Source organism: Rutidosis leptorrhynchoides, chromosome 11 (genome assembly GCF_046630445.1).
Source record: "Rutidosis leptorrhynchoides isolate AG116_Rl617_1_P2 chromosome 11, CSIRO_AGI_Rlap_v1, whole genome shotgun sequence".
Lineage (NCBI taxonomy): Eukaryota > Viridiplantae > Streptophyta > Magnoliopsida > Asterales > Asteraceae > Rutidosis > Rutidosis leptorrhynchoides.
In genome coordinates, this window is record NC_092343.1 from 229,536,478 (window position 1) to 229,544,452 (window position 7,975).

Below are 7,975 nucleotides of genomic sequence, written 5' to 3' on the forward strand. Positions count from 1 at the left end.
AATTCAACCAAGACAACGTCAAAAGTTAAGACGAAAATTTATTTCTCATTTCAATCCTTTTGTGAAAACTTCACTAGTACTCCTCAAGTAACCGAATCATTTTATCCATATTACTTAATGATGATAAAACTCTATGTAACAACTCATATTTGTCATGAAAATATTCTTATTGTCAAATCATGACCATCCCAATCAAATTTCGGGACGAAATCTCTTTAACGGGTAGGTACTGTGATGACCCGAAAATTTCCGATCAAATTTAAACTTTAATCTTTGTATGTTTTCGACACGATAAGCAAAGTTTGTTAAGTTGAATCTCAAGAATTTTAAACTATGTTCATACATTCATTTAACCTCGACCAAACTTCAATGATTCACGAACCAATAAGTGAACAGATATGATTATATGTATATATGTATAAGTTAATATATTATAACTTGAACACATTGATAAAGTATTTAAATGAATAACACTTTACATTAACATATTCATTTAATGTATCTATCGATGGAATTATGATAATACTAAATGATTGATTTACCATATACATTGTATGATTACGAGTCCCTGTTGAGAGGTCCACTTTGATTTAAGAAATCTATTTTTTTTAACGGTATCCGGAATATTTGGTAAATGTGATTTACAAAAGTGTCATTAACAAGAGTTAGTCATAAGTTAGTAATCATCTCACCTTCCCCATACACCACTCATGTGGTATTGGGTTTTGTTGTTGTTGTTGTTGTTGTTAATTAATTCTAAAGATTAAATATATTATATATTAAATAATATATATATTCATATATGTGTCGGCAGCCACGTTTGATTCAATTGTAAGTTGAAAGGAAGGCTCATGCACTCGCATGTGGATCCTCTCACAAACTCATGCGAGTGCATGAGGGGTTAGGTGTGGTGCACATCCTTTAAAACCTTGAACGTTCTCATTTTTCTGATTCATTTTATCAATCTATCTTCATATACTCCGTAAGATTTATTTATTTATTTATTTATTATTATTATTAATAAAGATTATTATTATTAATCTAAATATTATTATTAGTAGTATTATACCTAAAATACTACGACGAAGTGCTGTTCAAGTAATTTAAAAACGGGTTTTACGAGTGGGATAGGGCTAAGGAAATTATGGGTTATAGCTATGGAGATTATGGGTATGGTTCAGGGGTATGCTCATGAGGTTAATCTAGTATTTATCATCTCCGTTGCGGCTACGTACATTTCCTGCAATATTGAATCTCAATATTGATACGTGAGTACTCATAATTTAATTTTTACATACTAATAGTGTATCCCTGACTAGTGCTCGAGTATATAGGATTATGCATGCTTGTACTTTTGATATTGCCGTTAGATAGGTTATGTTGAATCTTAAATTAGTTACATATGCGGTTGAGATAAGGTATAAGATATGCATGTCGTTGGAAAGCTAGCAAAAAATTAAGAACTTTTCATTTAGATATCGAATGGTTTCGATGAACGGATTAGAAATTATAGTCAATTGAATCTTTGTATTATTATTAAAAATGATTATTATTATTATCGTCGTTATTATCATCGTTATAGTTTTTATCTAATTATTATTATTATTATTATTATTATTATTATTATTATTATTATTATTATTATTATTATTATTATTATTATTATTATTATTATTATTATTATTATTATTATTATTATTATCATTATCAATAAAAAGTATTATCATTAAAAATTGTTATTATTACTATCGTTATTATCGTTAAAGTTATAATTAGTATTATCATTAATATTATCATAATATTTATTATCATTAGTTTTATTATAATTAAAAATTAATATTAGTAACACCTAATGATTACGATTACTATTATTAGCATTAACACGAACGCGATATAAAAGATGATTAAAAGTTATTAAACAAACCGATTAGGAAATAATGAGTATGAGTATCAAGATGAAATTTAAAATATTGTAAGATACTGATTTAGATGAAATTACCGTTTTTCATTATTTCTATCACTATTATTATTAAAAGTATTATTAATATTAAAACTATCATTTTTACAAAATTATTATTAGGAATATCATTGTTAATATAAAATTTCATTATTTTTATTAATAAGAATTACCATTTTATCATAATATCATTTTAGTAAATATAAATATTGTTATTATTATTAGCAGAATAATAATAATTATTATTACAAAATAATATAACTTTTACTTACTATTATTATTATCATTATTTTATCAAATAAATATGTAATACACAGATATTTCACTACGTGTAACATAATTACATTAATACTACCTATCATATTATTTTTATGATGTTAAATGAATTTTATAAATTTTATTACTTAAGATATATAAAAGTATATTTTAGATAAAATTTTATTTATTAATAAATAAATTATATTATTTACTCTAATAGATCTTTTAAAAATATTTAAAAATATAAAACGACGATATTTAAACTATATAATAATTATGTATAAATTTTGGGAATCATTTTGAGTCAAATTGACTTTTGTTGACTTCAGCATATGAGTCTCGAGCATTAGGATTGTGGTACACTATGACTTGACCTAATTTGTTAAGACAAATATTGACCAACATATAAATATATATACTTAATTTAGGTTCGTGAATTCGAGGCCAACCTTGCACTTGTTCAATGACATCATATGTATTTTTACTACGAAATACAGTATTGTGAGTTTCATTTGCTCCCTTTTTAAAGGCTTTTGCAATATATATTTTTGGGACTGAGAATACATGCGCTACTTTTATAAATGCTTTACGAAATAGAAACAAGTAATCGAAACTACATTCTATTGTTGGATTATCGAATCGAATATTACCCTTTTAGCTTGGTAGCCTAAGAATTAGGGAACAGACACCCTAATTGACGCGAATCCTAAAGGTAGATCTACGGGCACTAACTCCCCCCATACTGGAAAATGGTATGCTTTAGTACTTCGAGTTATTTATACAGATGGATTTCTGTTTTGGGGATATTCTATATACATTATATTAACGTCGGTTACCAGGTGTTCAATCCATATGAATGATTTTTATGCAAATTGCATGATGTTTATGAAAAATGGAAATATGAAATCTTGTGGTCTATTAAAATTATGGAAATGATCGATGGTGATAAACTAATGAACTCACCAACCTTTTAGTTGACACTTTAAAGCATGTTTATTCTCAGGATTGAAAGAAATCTTCCGCTGTGCATTTGCTAAATTTAAAGATATTACTTGGAGTCATTCGTGGCATATTTCAAAAGACGTTGCATTCAAGTCGTTGAGTTCAGTAAAGATTATGATTAAGTAAATGACAGATTAGGTCATTTATAGTTGGATATTATGAAATGGTATGCATGCCTGTCAACTTTCGATGTAATGAAAGTTTGTCTTTTAATACGAATGCAATGTTTGTAAAATGTATCATATAGAGGTCAAATACCTCGCAATGTAATCATATGTTATTGTATTCGTTCTTATGGATTAGGACGGGTCTTTACAGTGGAGGCACGGAAGGCTTATTTTTGACAAATGGCTAGCTCTTCTGATTGTAACCGAATCACGTTTCGCTGCTTTGGAAATGCAGATCTAAAGCAAGTTCTGATTCTGAGCACAGACATCAGCACTCTCAACGAAAAATAGCGAAGCATTAAAGATGAATGCTGGTCTTATTTGGGTGCCTTGCCATAATCAATTTAGGTCGATAATGCCTAGTCATGCAATGTTCTTTTAGAGATTTGGTTCGTCCTAACAAGATTTTCACCTTACTTAAGCCTTATTTTTATTTACAAACGTTTCAGGTTTTCGAAAATACTTTTTCGAAAAGGCTTTCTCTTGTTAAAATTTTTTGAAATTTGGCTTAAGAACTTGGAATCTTCGTAATAGATTATTTTAATGCAGCATAAATAGATTATACCAACATCTCACACTTAGACGAACATTGTACTCAATGTTTCTAGTGTATTCCACGCTTAGGAGTTTTAGTTAAAGATTTGGGAATATTTGTCTAGTGTTTATTTGGGTTGGGATCCCACACTTAGTGATAAGCTAGGATGTGGCATAATTTAAAGTTTGAGATAGTAACGGGAAGAAAGGAGTACCCCTAGCAGATGTTGCATGTGAAGATACTGGCTAGCTTTCAATCTTGGAAGTTACGTCCTTTATTGATCGGCTCATTTGTCATCCTTTATTCTTCTACTCTACTTTATTGCACAGGTTGCCTCCCAAGAAGCGCTTTTGTTTTAAGTCATTGGCTCGAGCGTAGTGATGCTTAGAAAGCAGACATTCCTCGATGGTGGTTGTAATCTTGGTCTTCTCAAGGAAATGTGAGTCTTGGTGGGTAAATCCTGAGAAAGTGTCGGACCAAAAGTCGTAGTAGATCCGGTACTTCTCTTGAAGATCTTCTGAAAGATAGGTAGTGTGCAGTTTCGGCTCGTGATAAATCTTGAAGTTCTATGAGAATATAATCCACGGCTCTGCTGGTTGACCCATGAATGTCAATCATAGAGGCAGTGCTGGTGGTGATTATTTCTCTGATAGGATTCTCATTTCGAAGGTCTTCAAGTAGTGTTAGAAACCGAATTTTTAGTATCTCGAAATCTTCGGAATGGTGATCTCCACAGTAAGAGTCTGTAGCCTTGCACAGATTAGTCAAGAGGTGAAGCTGAAAAGAAGTGAAGAGCAATCCTGACCCAAGCATTAATGTCACCGTCTTTGAGTATATCTCCCGACATCTAAATGTGAAATTTGGATCCGTAGATTCTTGGAAGATATGTGCTATCTACTTCATAACATAGGTGGCAATGTTGACTCGGTCTGGTTCAAAATGAGAGAATGGATTGTTGCGTCTTACCTCTTCTGTGACTGCGTCTCGTAACTCTTTGATAATCAGATCAGCGTGGTGATCAATCGTTACATAAATCACTAGCATGTCTGGTGTGCTTTCGAAATTATCTCTTTCCAAGAGAGCGAAAAAGCTGTGAATATCCTCGATCATTTGCAAATCAGAGTGATAAGTCGGGCAACTGGTGGAAAGATCCATATGCTTCCGGATTAGAGTCAGTAGTGCTCGTTGATTTGCTGAGAAAGGAAATGCAGATCCGGCTACGTTGTAAACCTTAGAGTAAATGATCTTCTGATCTTGACAGAATCTTGTCTCCAGAATAGTGCGAACTACTGAATTGTGCTCTCGTTGCCTTTCTTCGCGGTAGATATGATCGTAAAGGGTATTAATAAAGTCTTGAATGAGCTCTTCTTGGATTTCAACATTATTATCTTCTCTCTGTAGATAGAGGTTGTATTCGTCTTTGATAGCCATGATTCGTTCTGTTAAGCATAGCGTGAAATCAATTGTTGATTTACGGATGGCTTCGAGAATATCCTCGAATTAATCGGTGTCATTGATGAAAGTTATCATGTCGGCGTGTGTACATATGACCAGAATCCGATCTGAAGTAGAGTCCGGCTCCTCTTGATCTGGCTCGGTTGGAGAGTGTGAGTTATCCAGAATGTCTTCATGTTGCTCTTCCTCGTCATCATCAGTATAATGGTCTTCTGAGGATTCGTCTGATGAACGGGCTTCTTCAGCATTTAGGTTCTCCACTTTGATACTTGCAGGGTCAGTTTCTATATTTTTAACCTCAACCATATCAGTCTTCTTCTTGAAACGAATGATTAAAGTGTGATCTTCTGTCTCAAGCCTCATTAATTCTTCGTGACATTTTATGCTTAGAGAGGGTATTATCACAATTTCTTTTATGCCTTCCATTTCATCTTCCTCTTTAGGTTCTTCCTCTTCCTCTATTTCTTCGCTGGGATCCTCTTCTTCCATTTCTAGGTCATCTGCAGTCTGTGATTCGACACCCATCTCGATATCATCAGCTGGCGATGGGGACTCATCATCGGAAGTGATCCGTCTGTTGGAAATAGCAAATATTTTTGCCTGTCTAGAAAGATCGGTAGGTCGGTTAATTTTGAAAGTAAAGCTCTCCCTATGCGATCGAAAGATCAAGGTTTGATTGTACATATCAATGACAGTCCTAGCCGTATTCATGAAAGGTCTTCCTAACACTACTGGGTGTGTAGGTCTTCCTGAATGTCCATCACTACGAAATTCATATGATACAAGAATTTGTAGACTTTTACAAAGACGTTCTCAACTATGCCCTTACGATATCGAATTATGTGTTCGGCAAGTTGGATTGTCATTTTAGTTGGTGACAAGTCTCCTAACTCTAATCTCTTGTAAAGAGAGTAGGGGATTAGGTTGATACTTGCTCCTAAATCTGCTAACGCATAAATGGTTCCAAATTGGTAGATCGAACACGAGAAAATGAATCGGCCCGTATCTCCTAGCTTTGGCGGTAGAGAGTTTCTAAGTAATGCCGAGCATTCTTCATTCAGTGTAATTTTGTTAGAATCTGTTATCCTCTCCTTTGTAGAGAGAAGCCTTCGAATGTATCTCTTCTGGTTGGGAACTTTGGACATGGTGTCCAGGAATCTTCCATCGAGTTTGAAGGAATCAAGCTTGGATGGTTCTTCCTGTAGCCTTCCAGGGTAGGGTACATGAATTGGAGTTGCAGTTGGCAGCTTCTGAGTATATGTTGATTTGTTCTTGAGCCTAGCTGACCTTCTCTGTGGTTCTTTCTTCAGAATTACGGAATCCATTTGCTTAGCTTCCTCTATGTAGGGATTTTGGATAGTATTACTGGGTAACCTTCCTTGTGGTCGGGTTTCAAGGCGTTGTGATAATTGTCCGAGCTGCGTCTCTAGACTTTTGAGCAAAGCCAATTGATTTCTCATTAGTATCTCCGTCTTGTCTTGTCTGGATGCAGTTCTCTGATTTAGCTGTTGTTGTCCTTGAATGAACTGAGTTAACTGATCATCAGCTCCGAAAGTGGGGTTGGTTACTTTTGTAATTTGGGTGGTTGGGGAATTTTCCTCAGTTGGTGGACCAGTGAGTGGAAGTGGTTGATCGTAGGTTAATTGAGATTGTTGGGGTGGTTAAGGTGGGTAGCGATAGCGAAAAGGCTGGTTGTTTCTTTGGAATTGGTTAACCCTAGGTTGTTGATTGAATCCGGGATTTTATTGACGAGCTGGGTATTGAACGTAACAGACGGAACCTTCAGGGTTCTCGTACTCAACTTGATGTTCTTCAGTGGGTTGCAGGTTGATACAATTAACACAGGCCTGAGCCTAGTTAACCTGCTGCGACTGCGTCTTCAATTCTCCGAGTTGTTTGGCCTGAGCCAGGTTATCTGTGAGGGATTTGATAGTCTCTGTTTAAAGTGCAGAGAGTGGGGCAGATGATGAAGTTGTTTTACCACTGTTCCAGTCATGATGATGCATTGTCATGTTCTCGAGCAATTCCCATGCTTCATCTGCGGTTTGGTTCATCAGATTTTCCTTAAGCTGCTGCGTCAATCATCGTCTTATGATTTACCGTAAGACCATTGTAGAAGGTTCAGATTTGAGCTGACCGTTCTAACTAGTGATTAGGGCATTTCTTCAGTAGGGTTTTGAATCGCTCCCATGCAGTATAAAGAGATTCATCATAACTTTGTTTAAGGTTAATGATGTCATTCTTGAGTTTGGTTTATTAAGAAGGAGGAAAATATTTGGTTAGGAATTTAGTAGCCATCTCCGTCCATCACGTGATGGAATCTTTTTCCAATCCTTTAAACCATGTTTGTGCATGATGAGTGAGAGGATAGGGGAACAAATATAGCCGGACTATATCTTGTCCTATCCCTAGCTATTTGAAGGAGTTCGAAAGAGATATAAATTTATCAAGGTGAGAATTAGGATCGTCATTCGGTAGTCCATGAAATTGATAGCCATTTTGGATGAGCTGTATGATGTGATGTTTTAACTTGAACGAGTGTCCTTGAATCTCTGGGAATCTGACCGGTCCTCCTCGACCTTCAATCGAGGGTTTGGTGTT

General features: G+C 34.4%; 1 non-coding gene across 1 annotated transcript; it reads left to right on the top strand.

Moving 5' to 3' along the window:
* Positions 1-7,517: 7,517 nt before the first annotated feature.
* On the top strand, positions 7,518-7,623 carry LOC139879175 (small nucleolar RNA R71). The gene has a single exon (XR_011770027.1). It is a non-coding gene; the product is annotated as a small nucleolar RNA R71 (small nucleolar RNA).
* Positions 7,624-7,975: the final 352 nt, after the last annotated feature.